Source organism: Parasteatoda tepidariorum, chromosome 9 (assembly GCF_982258835.1).
Source record: "Parasteatoda tepidariorum strain Cologne lab strain chromosome 9, Ptep-v5.0, whole genome shotgun sequence".
In the NCBI taxonomy this organism is placed as follows: Eukaryota; Metazoa; Arthropoda; class Arachnida; order Araneae; family Theridiidae; genus Parasteatoda; species Parasteatoda tepidariorum.
The window spans coordinates 103,922,720-103,941,406 of NC_141763.1; positions in this window are offsets into that span (position 1 = coordinate 103,922,720).

Here is an 18,687-nt window from a genome sequence, read left to right on the forward strand (position 1 = left end):
TACATATTTTTAATTATTTAATATATAGTATTGTTATAAATAATGTAATAATCAGCAGTCTCTCAGGGGCTAAATCTTTTAATGAGTTTAAAATATAAACAAAGTTTTAATTTAACAGTATCTTTAAAACAATACATAGTCGAGAAAGCATTGTTTGATATTATTACATCGCCATACTATAAGTGTGTTTTAGAGAACTTAAGAACAAATTTGAAACTATTTAATCCTTTACTGCACATTTTCCATATCTACAAACCTACAATTTGAATTGGATTTTTTCATAAATTATGTATATATAAACCTCTATTCGTTCTTCACAAACTTGTACATCCCGACAAAAAAAGAAAAAAAAAATTAAGTAAATAAACTATACCGAAAATATCGGTTCGGGAAAAAAAATCTGTAACTTTTCTAACATTACTAATTTTAGATTTGAAATCCCCTTATCCGAATTCGGTAAGACCAAGCACTCGTATAAATGCAGCAAAAATTTGGTCCCCAGTGTTATTCTTCCATTTTAAAAAAATGCGTAGTGGAGATGTTAAGAACCGTAATCACTTTCCTAAATACTATGACGTGTTTAAATGAATCCTTAAGTATTAAAATTTTAAAAAAAATATTTGTAATTTCATTACTTTTATATTTCATTACTTTAAATTGTGGTTTAACGGGCCCATTGAGTAGGCTGTTAAATTCATATAGTTACTTATGAGGTGTCTTTTTCTGTACCTTTTCTTCAAGTGTTTATTTTTCATCCACTGTCAAAACAACGGGGAGGGTTTACCTAATTATTAATTAATATCAATTTTAATAGTTTCAGTCGTTTCTATGATATAATTCAATTTATAATCATAGAATAAATTTGCAGTATTTCATACATTATATAGTAATCAAACATGGAATACAAAAACATGTAAGGTTCAAAAGTTAAAAAATAAAATTGATGAAATTTTTACTTTTAAATAATGCTATTTTATAAAAAATGTATTAGAAAAAAAGAAATAATCATTTAATCAAAAAATGGAAAGTGAAAATAGAAATTATCAATAAATAAAATATTCATTTGTGAAAATGCTGTTATTATGCACTATTCTGCCCATATAGTAAAAATTTGACTAACGGAACTCTTTTTTTTTTTTTTTTTTTTTAGTATGCTACTATAATTGAAGTAAATAGTATTTTTATTTTTAAAAAAATTAGCTATTTTAGACTGACAAGCCTAGCTCTCAAGGCAGTTTTTAGGGACAAATATATTTCGTCACCTGAAGTAAATTACAAACTTACGACTCACCACAACTCAATTTTTATTGATATTAATGTAATAATTGTATTTATTGCTTATTCTATTGATTCAATCCCATTTTGAATCACACCTTAACATTGCACAGTTACATCAGTATTATCCGGAAAAACACTCTAGTTTAAAAGTTCTTATTTATTTACAATCTGAATACCAGTTCAGCGCACGGGGTAGAAAATAGAAAAGTAAATAATCGATAAATCGATATTAATCAGCATGTACAAGCCTGTACCAAAGCAATTAATAAAGTTAAAATAATTAAATTTTGTTATTTATTGTTATTTGTTGGGCTTTTTAATGACTTTACGTTAGATTAGGAGAAACACATTTTTTAAGAAGTTCAATTAGGGGCCGTTCAAAAAGTACGTACACAAAAATGGAGAAATTTTAAACCCCTCCCCCCCCTCCGTACATTACCGTACATAAGGTCTTACTCCCCCCCTTAGAGTACGTACATTTTATTAGTCTACCCCCCTTTTTCATAGAAATTAAAATAATTATGTTTTAAATAAAATTAAATATTCACTTAAGGAGTGTGTAGGATAAAGTCAAATTTAAATTTGGTGTATGTTTATAAAGTACGTACTTTGTATAATACCTCCCCCCCTCCCCATCGTACAAAACCGTACATAATAGCAAACCCCCTCCCCCCCCTTCGGGATGTACGTACTTTTTGAACGGCCCCTTAAACAAAATAAAGATTAACAAAACATAGCTGCCACTGATCAAGCATGCCAACTCATTATAGTCAAAATTTACCTCAGACATATTTCTCCATTAATTTTACTCTAAAAAAATAAAAAAAACTTTTGCTATTTATTTCAATTACCGTTGATTTTAGCATATTTAGTTTCATAAAAATGTTACAAAAGCGTAACTATAAACAAAATAAACACGACTCATAGACGTGGACCTTGCACCTAAATATCGTTTATGTTGTTCCTTGAGTTTACCTGGTGAAACAAATCAAAAAAAAATTTTATTATTAAAGAATCTGCAATAAATGACGTTTTTTAATTAAATATAAAACTATATTTTTCAATTTTCGAAAGAAAATTTTTGGAATTTCGGTCTTGAAGTCATGTTTTAACAAGCATATTTGAAAAAAAAAGCATCTTGAAACAAAATGTATTTTTTTAATCTCTCGATATTAGATAACTCGTTTAACTACTATGAGAAACTTCATAAATGAAAAATACTTCCGTGATGCTGTCAAAAATGTAATTATTTCAAATAATGCGTAACAAATAACTTTGAGAATATTTTTCTATGAATACGACGTAATGGCTGGACATAGCATACTTCAGGTAGACGCGTAGATAATGGAAAAATCTGTATTCCTGAAACAACTGATTAAAAAAAAAAAAAAAAAAAAAGATTAAATTTTTTAAAAAACCGGAAAATAAAAGATATAATCTTTTCATCAGCCCACATGATTTTTTCCGCAAAAAAGAGTGCTTTCTGATATTGTATCAATATAGCCAAAGCAAAATATACTAATACAATAGTGTGAGGAGCACTCAAAACAATTTTTTTACAAAAATTACAGCAAATAAAATCGAACACAATAAGTAAAAATAACACGTAAAAACAGAAAATAAAATAAAATAAAAAGAAAAAACAGTATAAAACAAAATCTATAAAGCGAGCAGCGAAATCAGATGTACTTACATGAACGGGAAATTTTGATTATTGGGAAATTCTGATTAAATTTTGTCCTTTTAATAATTATCTTTACAATGGAAAGTGTATTTTTCTTCAAATTGATGGAATACCACAAGGATCTAATTATTCATCCCTCTCAGCTAACTTATTTTCGCATTATTATGAAAAAAATTATACTCTTAGTATTAAATTTGTTTTTAGATATATTGATGACTTAATTAGCTTTAATTTTCAAGATTAAACTATTTTATTAAATGATATTTACCCTGAGGAATTAATCTTGCTTTGTAATCATGATGATAATATTAATTTCAATTTTTTGGATTTGGGTATTATAAAAGTTGAAAATATCTGCTTTGTTGATTTATACGATAAAAGAAATGATTTTAATTTTAATATTAATAAACTAACTAAGGAATTCTAATGTTTCTAGGAGCATCTATTTAAATACCACTTTTAATGAAATGAACAGAATTAAAAGAATATGTAGTAATATTTATTTATCCAAAAAACAAATCGATAAACTCTTTCAAAATTTGATAAAAAACAATGGATACCCAACTGAAGTAATAAAATTTTATATAAAATCATTGAATTAATCGTATAATTTTGTGGACATATTTACTAAACATTTTCTTTGTTAATTTATATAATTTTCCCACGTGCAAATCCATTTCGGGTAAATCCGTTGCCAAAATTATTTACTAAATAATTTCTTTGTTAATATGCATAATTTTTCCATGTGCAAATCCATTTCAGGCAAATCCGTGGTCAAACTTATTTACTTAGAAATTCCTTTGCTAAAAATTTCCTTTGTTAATTTATATAATATTTCCATGTGCAAATCCATTTCGGGCCAATCCGTGGCTATAATTATCTACTAAAAATGTTTTCTTTGTTAATTTTTATAATTTTTCCATGCGCAAATCCATTTTGGGCAAATCCGTGATTAAAATTATTTATTAAAAATTTCTTTATTAATTTATAAAATTTTTCCATGTGCAAATCCATTTCGGGCAAATCCGTGGCTAAAATTATCTACTAAAATTATCTACTAAAATAATTTTTCTTTGTTAATTTTATTAATTTTTCCATGTGCAAATCCAATTCGGGCAAATCCGTGCGTAAAATTATTTACTAAAAATTTCTTTATTAATTTTTCCATGTGCAAATCCATTTCGGGCAAATCCGTGTTAAAATTATCTACTAAAATTTCTTTTCTTTGATAATTTATATAATTTTTCCATGTGCAAATCCATTTCGGGCATATCCGTGGCTAAAATTAATTACAAAACAGGCAATTTATGTTTCTCTTTTCTATTTTATATTTTTTCTTAAATAAATATTTATTTTCTAAAATTACTTATGGTCAATTTTTTAAATTATCCAGTATAATATTACCTTGCGCACATCCACTTCGGGCCCATCCTTGGTAACTAACAAATCAATGCACTGCATAACAAATCACTTCAGCAATGCAGTAAGAACGGCACTATAAATTTCTCTAGTTACACTCAATTTGCGCTTTTGTTTTCATATTTTGTAATCTGGCAATCTTGTTGCGAAAATATTTTTAAATCATTCTTGAAAAATTTCCCGTTCATGTAAGTACATCTTATTTCGCTACTCGCTTTATAAATTTTGTTTTATACTGTTTTTTCTTTTTATTTCATTTTATTTTCTGTTTTTACGTGTTATTTTTACTGTCTTCTATTTTACTTATTGTAATTTTTGCAAAAAAATTTTTTTGAGTGCTCCTCACATTATTGTATTAATATATTTTGCTTTGGCTATATTGATACAATATTAGAAAGCACTCTTTTTTGCGGATATAATCGTGTGGGCTGATGAAAAGATTATATCTTTTATTTTCCGGTTTTTTAAAAAATTTCATCCTTTTTTTTTTCTTCTTTTTTTTATCAGTTTGTTATTTTTTTTTTCATTTTTACTCCCCCCCCCCCCTTTTTTTCTTCTTCTCTTTCATATGTCTATAATTTTCCTTTGTTTTATCTTCATTTTGAACTTATCTAATGAGTTCTGTTTACTTGCAGCTTATGCGCAATTAATGAATATTGTGAACTTGCAACTTATGCGCAATAATGAGAATTGTTGTATATATATATATATATATATATATATATATATATATATATATATATATATATATATATATATATATATATATATATATATATATATATATATATATATATATATATATATATATAGGCCGGGAAGGAGGGTACAAAATTTATTTATTAATTATTAGACAGAGCAGTCATGAGAGTGTGTACAAGAAAAGTTGCGCTCCTCGGTTATATGTTAGGAAAAATCATGCAAAGTAAATCCGAAAGTGTCTCCATTTAGGGAAAAGATGGAAATCTTGATAATTACTATTGGTTTATGAAATAGGTCGAGTGATTCCCACGAAGATTAACGGGAAAAATGTCCTGCTTTCAATTAATGCTTAGTTGAGTCAAAAATAGATTTTAGGACAGGATGTGAATTTAAAAGTGTGAGAAAGTATTTCGATTAGAATAATAAAATAAAAGAAAAGGATTTACAGAAAAGAATAACATAAAAAGATTACTTGAAGCTTTTTATGTTACATATATATTATTGACGTCAATGATGCTTAATTAATTTAGGTCATATATTGAAATAAAAGAATAGGAGCAGTTTTGATAAGGGCTCTACAACGAGTTTCCCATAGTTTCAGAAAATATTTTTTCTAGTGGTAGCAAAGATAATTTATTATTATTTTAATGAATAAGAATTAAAAGAACTTTGTTCTTTTACGAATAAATATTTTAACAGTAAATTAAAGGTTCGATAGAGAAAAGGCTACGCTCCAAAATCCTTAACAAGTTTTAATAAGAATTCTATTTTTTAAATTTAAAAAAAAATCGGCTTTAGTTGGCAGTCGCTGACAAATGTATTTTTCACAACACTTAAAGTTGAAGGGTTATGTAATAAGTACCAAATATATTAATATATGTATAAAATATTCTAATGATGTATTTAGTGATGATTAAAACCGAACCAATACGAAGCAGTTTGAATACCGATCATTTATGTAGAAAGAAGTGTTTTACGCCCTTCGAAAGGGATATGTACCTGAGAAAATTATTTGATCGAGGTAAATTTTGACTATTATGGATTGGCCGCGAGAAATAGCATCATGCCAAATGTTGCTAAATACATTTTATCTTTATTCTAATTGGATAAACTACCAAAAAAAAAAAAGTTTTGCTTACTTCAATAACGTAAAGCCACGGATAAGGGCAATAAATAATAGAGAAAGGGCAATAGGTGAAATTATTTTAGCTGTATTAATTGAAAATTTGGTGGAAGAAGCGGGTAAGTGTCATTTTCAGAATGAAAAAAATTTTGCATCCGAACTATTGTATTACCCATTTAGTAGAATGCGGATCTAATAATTCTTGTTTTATTGTTCCTAATTTTAAATAAAACCTAATCACCTAAAAATTAAAACCTTATTGCCTAATTCGAAATAAAAATCATGTTAGCGCACTAAAAATGTATGTGATTAGTTATATTAAAATTTAAAGGAAGGTAAAAGCAGTGATTCATTAATTGCCCTAAAAATGTCACTTACTAGGTTTTTCTATCAAGCTATTTAACTGCGTCGGTATATGCTTTTCAGTTATGAGCATGATTTCGTAGTGTTTCTCACTACTGATTTATTGATCCTTTATTTATTTTTTATTCACCGAAGAACTGGTATTCAGCTAGTTCAAAATAAAAAGGAAAAAGAAGAAAAAAAAAGTCTCGAAAAGGCATATACATTTGCAATAACTTTCGAGTAAATTCGAATTTCGAAGCAAAATCGGGGTTAAGTTCACAGATAAAAATGACTTTTTCAGCATCTCCGCAGTTGCATTTCGGCGGATCGACTAAGCATAGTATTGTTTTCCTAACAGTTAATAATTCTCGAACTAACTATTACATTGTTTATTCTGGCGTTTTATTCCGCAGTCAGTTTTAGCAAAAATTATTTATTACTATTAAAATAAATTATTTTCTTTATAAAAAAAATAGGCATGTTTCAACTCAATTGTTTATAAAAACAAGTACTGCATTTTTATATCTGCCTCGCATAAGGACGAAATATATATGAAAGAAAAACAATCTTAAACTTGCAGGAAATGATTTAGGTCGGGTGGGGTTAAGGTTATTTTACACTTACTGTTTTTTTAACTTTGAATAACGTCAATTTCGGGCGAATTTGTTTTTTGCTCTTTTTATTTCTTCACTCTTCTTTTTCAAATCAAGTGCTTTAAATCTTTTCAACCTCTTCGTTAGAATTAAGACATAATTTGGCAGCCTGTCAATCAAAATAACAGCGTGATTCTGCTTCAAGGGACAAGCATTAGGGTGGACCTTTTTATTTATTTCCTTTTTCCGCTACAGAGCAGAAAAAACTGTATTAAGTAGGGGGGAAAATCTTTTTCAAAGCTTAAGAAATTGATTTCTCTCAAAAAATTATTACAATACGATGCTGCAGGACTGTAGTTCTGTAAGCAGCATTTTAAAGATAAATTAATTTGGATTATTACGTTTCCATTAATTCGCTGTCTTGTCTGTGCGGAAGGAATGTTACAATCGACATTTCTACCTCTTTCTGACCATATAGAGCTCTGAAATTTCTACTGGAGCACGTATTGAGTATTTACATACAAGTTTTAATTATTCTAATCAGAATTTATCTCAATACTGGCCACTTTTCAGACTAGAGTTTTCAAATCTCGTCTGGAACTCTTTGACGGATAACAGAATAAGTTTTTAAATCGTTTTTTTACCTCTATAAGCGGAATATATTGCCAGCTTCGAGGAATTTAGAATTCGAGGAATTTAGTGCAGGGCTAAAGAGAATAGAAGGGCTAGTTCATTCCGTTCTTAGAGCTGAAGCTAATATTTCCCTCCTCATGACGTCACGTTGCACTCAGATCTCGGAGATGGCAAGCAAATATATTATGAAAACCTAGTATCATTCTCTCTGCAAAAATAAGTTCGACTTTTTCTTGATATTAGCTTTCAAACTTTATGCAAATAACATATTTCCCTTCAAACACATAGTTTTAAAAAATTATCTTGGCCAAAATATTAAATTTAATACCATTTTAAACTAATAAAAATATTTTACTAGTTGCCGTTAATGAAGCTATAAATACTTTATTTTAAAATTTTCAGTTTTAACTTTTCAGTAATTTAATGCATATATCGACACTTTTTTAGCTACATATTGTTCGATAACAATAATTTGTAAAGTTAGGTTAGATTTAGAATTTTGATTTTAAAATATGCTGCTAATGGCAATTTGTTTATACTTAATCATTAGGAAACAACAACCTTAAATGCTAATTATTCTGACAAAATAATAATTTAGGTTCATAAAAATATTAGAAATTTTGCAATTGCTTATAGATATTTAAATTTAAAAGAATATAATTATATTAAAAAAATAATTACACTATAATTTAAAAAAATAATAAATATTTAGAATAACTACATTGAAAACTACGCTATGAAGCTAGAATTTTAACTATTAATTATCTATACTTTTCATTTAAGTTTTTATTTTCTTTGACTTATTAATTTTTTAATTTTTTTGTCTGCCTTTTTTTTTTTTTTGAAGTAGCTGGGTGGTTTCAATTTAGATGGTGAATTCTTATAAAAGTTCTGAAATACAAAATAAGCGTATTGCTGTTTTATTCACTGCGGGATATCGTCCCTCTAATTCATTTATAAGTTCGTTGATGACACTTTTTGATATTCTGTCCCATGCACACTTTGAAAAATGTTCTCAAATTCCTGACACACTTCCATCCATGCTGTTGAAGGAACAATTAATCCTCCCTTAGATAAGAGAGCACTTGGTAGAGTTAGAGCAATTTTAAAATCATTCTAATCGGCAATCCAAGCAAACGATAACGATTTCTCATATCATCTTCATAATCTTGTTTTGTCTTCTTATTTAATATTAACTGGGTCATTTCGTTTGCAATGTTGAAGCCATTCTTTACATAGTTGTTCATTTACTTTAGGGAGCACGTGGAATTTCTATCAGAATTTTTATAAGTTGCAATCGCACAAACTGGCATTTCATAAATAATTTTAAATTTTTGTAATTAACTTCACAAAACTGAGAAAAATCATTATAGGAAACAAAGAATGTGTTGGAATATGTCATAAAAAGGAATGCTCCAATGTTAGTTGAAGCTAGTTAGACCGAACGCTTCGTTCTTGAAGTAAAAGCTCACGCTTTGCACCAGCGAGACGTCACGGGGGAAAATCGCAGGTTTGGCGCATCGAGAGTTTCTTCAAAGGAGTGAACTAGCCCTTCTATTCTCTTAAGCCCTGATTTAGTGTCGAGGAATTTAGTGTCAATCGAAACCGAAAGTCTAACTACTTTCAGAGTAGTTAGAGCATTCAAATCTTTACTGATGCTCCATGCCTAATGATAAGTTCCCGCCACTTACTGACCATTATCAGCATAATTATAGTCTTTTTGTTTATCATCAAGTAGAATTCACAGTAAATTAAAAAAAAAAAACATTGAGAATTTATTGTTCGATTAATTACAGTTACTGCTGTTAATGTAAGTTACAATTGTTTCCTGAAAGGTGTAAGCAAAATGTATCGCCCTTCAACATTTCGATCATTTTCCGGAATGAATAAATTAACAGTCACAAAACTAAAAAGAATAAAATATGTGCTAAAAATAAAATTAAAAAAAAGTAAAAACTGTGTTTTTAGAGTAGCCTAAAAAAAGAGAAAAGAATTTTCAAGCTATGCGTCACAATGCTAACGCCACCAAAGAAATAGATGCTCTCCCGATATATGCGGTCTAAATTAATATTTCATTTTGATTGAGCATTATTTTAATCGTAGTTCATATCGAACTTGTAGCCTCTAATGTTCAACCCAGGGTTCAGAAGTAACGCACTACAAGTGTGTTTTTCGTGTTTTGCAGCATAGTGCTCAGGAACAGCTCTACAAACAAATAATGCTACAGTAAATAAAATAGTATAGTATAGCTGAACTATCATCTTTAAATATCCTATAGAGTGCACTTTGAGAGGCCGGCATTTCTTAAATACGAAAATAAGAAATCAAATTCTCTGTTAATTTAGATGATTTTTTTTAAATTCCGTGTTCTTAACAGTCTTTCCCTGAGGAGTGACTCTCGTTTTGTAATAATGTGTGCTTAAATTAAGTGGACATTTCATTCTGTCAGCCACCCATATGATTTAAAAGCATGCCTTATTTTACAGCCACCATTGAATAGCATACCCAATTTTGGGTTTAAGACTGCTCATCTTAATTCCGTAGCCTTGTCATTTTGAACCCAATCCAGAAGACAAGGGAACACCCGGATCAAGCATTGAGAGAAATTTACCTTTGTGGAGGAATTTTTGATGGAACTAACCCGCATTTGCGTTACATGATGAGGGAACCCACGAAAACCTCCCTCGGTTCCTGAGGGCAAGAGGACTCTAACCCATGATCCGTCTACCATTGAGGATATTTTACGTCAGCACTGTGGTCGGTACGAACCGGTAGAAGAATTCGTATCGACCAGCCATCACTGGGATTCGAACCCGGTTCATCCCATTGGAAGGGGAACGCTCTATCCCCCGACCACTGGCCTGTCTTATTTTATAATCAAATTTAGATTCTCACATTGTTTGAAACGAATCTTATTTTATCCATAATAAATGCTAACGATTCAATAACTTAGCTCATCGGCTGAGCAAAAATGTACATGCTGGGTGCTCCGTAGTGACCACTTTTAATACGTATTTTTTGATTTCATGCAATCAAAAAAAGTCGCTCATTTTGGGTCGCAATTAAATTAATATTCAAGCAAAAAAGAAAAGCGCTATCCAAATTTGATAATCCTCCGCCGAATTTCGAAATGTGTCCTGACCAGGAGAGAGTTGAAAGGTGATTATTTAAGTTCCAACTTGGCAATCAAAAAGGTTTTTATGTTTTAACAGTAATTCCTTACCAGATTCGTCAAACTTAGGGAGCGTTTTTCTTTTTTCCTTTCATAAATATTAATTTGCGACCCTGAATGTGTTTATTTTTCTAATTTTATTTTTATATTCTCATTTTATGCAATGTATATATAAATTTTTATGTGTTTTTTTTATTTCAATTATTTGTCTGACTTCGAACTTAAGCCAAGTGTACGATTATTCATAGGAACACTTAGAATTGATAAGATAAATAAAACAACTCCAATAAAATAATTTAAAGAAAGGGAAAATGCAACCACTCTTTCAAGTGCGTATTGTGATTTCGACCGACCTTTAACTTGTCAAATAAGTTACAGCTCTACAAAGCCTACTAAAAAAAGAAGGTAAGAATAATAAAAATAAAGAGTTTCCGCAAACGATAATTACTTCATTGCAATCATTTCACTTCATATTTTCCTCACTTCACTTTTTATTTAGACATAAGGAAAGATTTTTTACATTTTATTTCATTCTTTAAGTTTTTAGCGATGAAGTGAAAGTAGTTTGCAATCACGTTCCAGTTACTTAAAACAAGGAAAGTAATATTAATTCTCTTTTTAAAGGTTTTACTCAAATAACAGCTTACTTTGTTAATTAAGCAATATATGTAAGGCATCATATTAAGTTTTTTTAAAACCATTTTTTTAGAAAGGCAATAAATAAGACATAATTTTATTTTCGCGTGTTTATTTGAATATATAATAAACATTATAGCCGTTAAATTTTATGAGACGAATTATTGTAGAGTTTTTAAAGTAAGGAACTTATGCACAACTATTCGCACGTAACTTTGTTGTTTACTCCTACGCGTTGTTTAAGTGAGGGGAAATTCTGTATTCTTATAAAATATAATGAAATTAGCTTTCATTTTTTGAATAATTTTATAATTTTTTTTTTAACAAATTTAATTACAAAAAATATGTACAAAACACTGGAAATTTTGAGTCTGAATCATTATTAAATATATATTTTTCTCAAAAAAGACTTAAAAAAAAATACTCAAAAGTCATATTTCAACAATTGAAAATTTCTCTTTTGTCAAATGTTAGAGAAATTTTTATATCTGCTGGTGGACAGTAGAGAAATTATCATAGACATCCATAGATCGCTGGTTCGACTCCTGCTTGACGCAGAATCTTTGGTTGATCGATACGAATTCCGCATCCAACTGTGCTGACGTAAAATCAGTGATAGGAGGATCATGGCATGGGTTAGAGTCCCCCAGCCGCCAAGCTAACCATGAGAGGCTTTCATAGTTTCCCTCTCCATGTAACGCAAATGCGGGTTAGTTCCATCGGAAAGTCCTCAACGACGGCAAATTTCTCACAACACTTGATCCGGGAATTCCCTCGTCTTCTGGATTAGGTTCAGAATGACAAGGCTACGGAGTTAAACATTGGTAGTTGTAAACCCAAAAAATGGGGTCGGCTGTTCAACGACGGTTATAAAATAAAATACGGATTCGCAGATACACGATTGATGATAGAAGTTTTAATGACACTTCCACTGGAGAGAAAAAAAGTAAGAATTTTTTTGAAAAGTTGCACAAAAATTTCTGTTATAAAAAAAGGAGAAGAAAATAGTCTAAATCCGGAAAATCGTTAAGTCGTAGAAAAATACGACGATTTCCCTTTTAAAAACGTAGGGATGAAGAGGCAAAAGAGAGATTTCTACAATATAGAATGTCATCAAATCAAGAGTCACCAACAAAGGAAGTTAATAACCATACTCGACACGATATGAAAGATTCATTTTGTTACATGGCATTATAATAAATTTTAAAATTTTTTGAAAGTCTTTCTTAGAAATTTGCTCTTCTTGATAATTTTAACAAAATTTTGAATTCAGAACATTTATTGATAAATTAGGACATTTAAAGGAAGTGACAGTGCACATTGTAAGTTGATGATTCTATTTATTTAAGAGTTACATAACAATTAAAATTACAAATAAAAAATGTAATTTAGAAATTTTAGTAACTTAATTCAGTATTATAAATTTAAAAACAAGGGTTGACACTCTTCTTTTCAACTGCACTTGTTTTTTCGTACCGATTTATAAACCGAAGTCTTGACTTACAAAACTTTTAGAGGTAATAATCTAATATAAATCATTAGAAATATTAGCCAGTGGCAGTTGGGACCGGTAATCAAACGGCGCTCGGATACTGTTGCAAGATTTATTAATACGCTCTCTCTTAAATTTTTAAAAATTATAATAGGAAACAAAAATGCTAAGAAGAAGAAAATGCTTCTCTGAATGAACATACCTTTTTTTCGGCGGATTTGGATTTTTAACCCCCCAAAATATAGGGTTCCTTTAGTTTGGGCAGGAGTGGTTCAAAGTTTGAACCCCTTGATATTAATTTTACTTTTTGTGAATTTCGCCATATCTCGAGAACTTTTAAAGCGAATTGAAATTTTTTTTTTGCACATACTTATAAATATCGTTTATCCAAAAATGATTCTAAGCAAAAAATAAATCATGGAATATATTTGTTTTTTATTTAATTATAGTCGAGAAAGTTTTGAATTGCAAGGTATATCATTTTTTTGCAATATTTTAAAGTATGTAATTTTCCATGGCAAAATACGAAATGGGTTGATTAGTCCCCGAGAAATAAAATTTTAAAGAATATCGTATATTTAAAATTCGATTTCCCAGGTCAGATTCAACCGATTTCGCTCAAATTTGATATTTTGCCATGTAAAATTACATATTTTAAAATATTAAAAATTGCATACCTTAAAATTCAAATTTTTTTGACTATTATTAAATAAAATAATAATATATTCTAAAATTTATTTATTGTATAGTATTTAAATTGGATAAATAAATTTTACAAGTGTGTGCAAAAGTTTTTCAATTCACTACAAAAGTTCTCGAATGCGCAAAAAGTAAAATGAACATAGAAGTGCTCTTCGGACCCAACTATGGGGTCCCTATTTCCCGAAGCGGTTGAAAAAAAAAAAAAAATTATGTTCATTCAGACGTTTTTGAAACTGATTTTATAACTTGAAATATCGTCTGCACTAATTAATTAGTATATTTGAGGTCTTCGCCTTGAGCCACTATCAATGAGTCAATTCAAAACTGAAGAATACCAAATTAATTCTTTTCAAAAAACAGATTTGTGAAGAAAAAATAATTATAAATATAGGGGGAAGAGTAATGTTTATTTTAAGATAAATTCACTCGAATGTTCTTGAATGAAACTAAAAAATAGATAAATATTTTATAGAGCTACTTAAATGCAAATTAAATATTTTAATTAAAGAAATTGTATAAACTCTAAAATGATTTAAAATAAACGAACGCGTTATAGCTCTAAGTAAGATTCAACATTTAGTTCAGTATATTTTTTGCTTTGAGACATTTATATTTCGTGAATTATATGAGATTTTATGAATGTCTAACTTTAGAACGGATTCAAATCTGAAAGTTAAAAACTAAGTTCAAAAACAGAACAAAAAAAAAAAAAATTATTTTGCGTGTTATAATAATATTAAATTAAAAATATCGAAGATAACTAGTAGCAACTGAAAAAAACAAACAAACTTGGATTGACGATGAAATTGCGCAATAACGCACGTTAAAAAGGCTGATTAAAATGTTCGATTCGGAAATCGTAAGTTATAATACCGGATTAAACATATCAAGATCTTAGAAAAGCGTAGTAATAACTGCTGAAAGAACAACAAAATAAAATAAGACTCTTAGATTTGTGATGAAATCAACACAAATAAAATGCACATTTAAATGCGTGATTCGTTGTTGTAGTTCATTTACGTCGCACTAGAGCTGCACAATGGGCTATTGGCGACGGTCTGGGAAACATCCCTGAGGATGATCCGAAGACATGCCATCACAATTTTGATCCTCTGCAGAGGGGATGGCACCCCCGCTTCGGTAGCCCGACGACCTGCACGCGAAGTCGAGCACTTTAGTCGAGAACAGTTTAACGAGGACTAATACCGCAGCCAGTGATACTTGACTTCGGTGATCTGCTGGGAACCGTGTCTTAACGATCAGTCCACTGCGGGACAAATGCGCGATTCGAGTGCTGTAGTAATGAAAGAATAAAACTAACGGGATTTACAAAATCATGCGGAAACGTGTAGCAATAAGCGCTGAAAAAACAGTAGGAAAAAATACTTGGAAAAACGAGAATAAGTCAAAACTTAGTTAAGATATATGTACTTGGAGAAATAGTATCCAGAGAAAGAGAGTATTTAGAAAATAGTATTGACACAAATAAAGCACATCAGAAGTGATTATTCATTTCGAAGCTCGTATAAATGCATGCATTAAATAGGTCGAGACTTAAGCATATAAACTGGACACACATAAAGAGCTTCATAGGTGATTACTGAAATTCCAGAATCATCATTTTGTCGAATTAAAAAAAAATTTGAATTTTGGTAAATCAAAGCAATAAAGAACCGGAAAAACGACCGAGAAAACACCTTGATTCAGATTTGGCGCGTCAAAAACTTAAATGCGCAATAAAAAAATTTTTTTTAGCCCCCTTCGCACCGCCTGTGTGTTATTTATGCCACTGGAGACTGGCTAAATACATTGCTTATTTCACCTTTTCAGTACGTCATATCTTGAGGACGTTTTAAGAGAATGGAAAACTTTGCACACACACCTATAAAATTCGTCTATTCAAAGATAAGCCTACGTAAAAAAAATATTTCAGATTTTGGCTACCCCTATATATTGAGGATCAAAAATCCAAATCCATTGAAAAAAAAAAAACATGTTTATTCGAAGATTATCTGATCTAAAATATTTGTGTAGCTTAAATAGTGTTCACTCATTAACTTATTTGACATAGGCTCTTTGAACTATTAAGATCGAGTCCCAGTACGTGAAAATCTGATCATTAGATCTAAAGTTATTCAAGGTGTACATGTACACTTGTTTATTTTGTACACTAAACAGTTTTTAACTTGTGCTGCTATACCTTAGTTTTCAATCATTCTTTTCTATCCTCTACTGTCAATTTAATATATTGAAATTTTTAACTGTAATTCTTTGCGGGGGTGCCATCCCCTCTTCAGAGGATCAAAATTGTGATGGCATGTCTTCGGATCATCCTCCGGGATGTTTCCCAGACCGTCGCCAATAGCCCATTGTGCAGCTCTAGTGCGACGTAAATTAACAACAACAACTGTAATTCTTTAGTGACCTCTGTCGGATATCATGAAAGTGAAACACATGAACGCATATAGGGTTTTAATAAGACTTGAACGAATTTTAACTTTTTTACAGATTATTCATGTCGTCTAACTCGTATTATTCAGGGATGAGAGTAGTCAGAAAGTAAAAAAGAGGAAATCCAAGACTGAATGAATAATTATATATCTATATATACATATATAAATATCAGGGATCTGTCTAGACATTTTGTGAAAGGTCCGTTTTTGTAAAAAAAATTACTCGTAACTTGTGAATATAAAATAAACGTTAAGTCACATTCTTTCAACCAGGGTCCGCTTTTGTGAATTTGTGCAAATAGGGTCCGTTATTGCAAAAAACTTTTTCAAGGAATTTTTAAATTGTTAAGACATGCACAAGATTATGCTCAACAGTGTAAAATTATAATTAAAAAAAAAATTAAATTTTAAAAAATAAACAGCAATTGCAGCTACTAAATTAGCTATTGCAACACATAAATATTTGGTATTTAGCCTATACTGCTGAATATTAATTTCGGATGAATAAAGGAGGAAGGGTCTGCTGAAGACAAAATTTAGTTCGTTTACACCTGTCTTTCTCCCTCCCCCCCTTCCTGGGAAGGGTTTATTCGATTAACAAAACAATAATGAAGATAAACAAATTTGTGAAGGGTCCGATTAAAAGATAAATTATTTTGTGAAGGATCCGTTAACGGACTCAAATTTCCAAAAAATAAACAGATCCCCGTATACATAAATAAATATATATCAATAAATAAATATATATGTATATATAGATATCAATATATAATTATATATACACACACAAATTTGACAAAAAAAGAACTATTTTTAAACTTGTAAACCATGTGATTATAAATCCCGATCATTAATTTTAGAATTGTATGAATATGAATCACATGCATGATTTTAAATTGAGAGAATATGAATCCCGATATGAGGTTTTTAAATCACGTGAATATGAAACTCTATATCGAATTTAAAAAATGCGAAAATACAAATCATGATGCGTAATTTTTAGATCACGTAAATACGAATCACGATGCATAATTTAAAATTGCGCGAATACGAATCCCAATGTCTAATTTTTAAAGCACGTATAAATACGAAAATCAATGTTTGATATTACAATCGCAAAAACGAATCACGGCATTGGATTTTAAGATCGCGTGAATACGAATAACTACATAGGGTTTTAAAAGCGCTTAAATACAAATAGCGATATTGGATTTTTAAATCTCGTAAAAAAGAATCGCAATGTACGATATTTAAATCGCCTGAATAAGAATCGCAATGTACGATATTTAAATCGCCTGAATAAGAATCGCAATGTACGATATTTAAATCGCCTGAATAAGAATCGCAACGTTCAACTTTTAAATCAGGTAAATACGAAAATCAATGCTTGATAATAAAATCGCGATTTTAAAAATGCATAAATACAAAACGAGATATTGGATTTCTATATCTCGTAAATAAGAATCATAATGTACGATATTTAAATAGCGTAAATAAGAATCAAAATGCGAAACTTTGAAATCAGGTAAATACGAAAATCGATGATTAATATTAAAATCGCGTGAATAAGAATCGAGATATTTGCAGAGTCTAGATTTGGGACTGCTAAAAGGCTTGTTTGTATTGTTTAGACATAATAACTAAAAATTTACAAGATTAATTGAATGAGAAAATATTTTCACCGCAATTCCACCTCTATTTTTTCTTCTTCCTCACGCCTGAATTACGAAAATACGAGCTATCCGGGGGACGGATAAAAATACAGAAAATCTTATTTCCTGTGCGTAAAAGCGGAGAAAATAGCTAAAATAAGTAAAAATGCGGAAGGGATAGCAGCTAGTACGTAGTTTGAATTTTCTGTTTATCTTTGAAAACCGTAAATAAATATAATTACTTTATTTCAACGACTGAATTTTTTTAAAAAAGCGGGATATTTATAAAAAAAAACAACCCCGAAACGTTTAGAGAATCGGAGTTTTTGATAAAAAGGCTGAAATTCGAGAGATAAAAGCAAAGATCCGCTAAAAAGCGGAAAAATTTCATCCCTGTATAAAGGTCAACCAGTTTTATCCCAAGGAAATGATTTTTAGAGAAACTTCAAAGGGAGGAATGAAGACTTCAATACTTTCGCTCCGAGGAAAGCTAAATTCCTCATAAAATATTTTAACTAGTGCAAAAAAAATTTCCGCTGAAATTAGCGAGAAAAATTTGAAAAAAAAAAGTGGAAATCCGTGAAAGAATCACATCCCTGATTATTAATAAATAATGGGCGACATAAATATTTTCATGCCATAATGTTATGTCTTACATGAATGTTGCACACATACCTAGAAATTTTAGATTAGCAAATGATTCCCAAACTTAATGAATTTTGTCTAAATCTGCAATTTAATAATTTTGTATTTGGAAAATCATTATTTTTTTCTTCATAATAATAATGAGTTACCAGAATGAA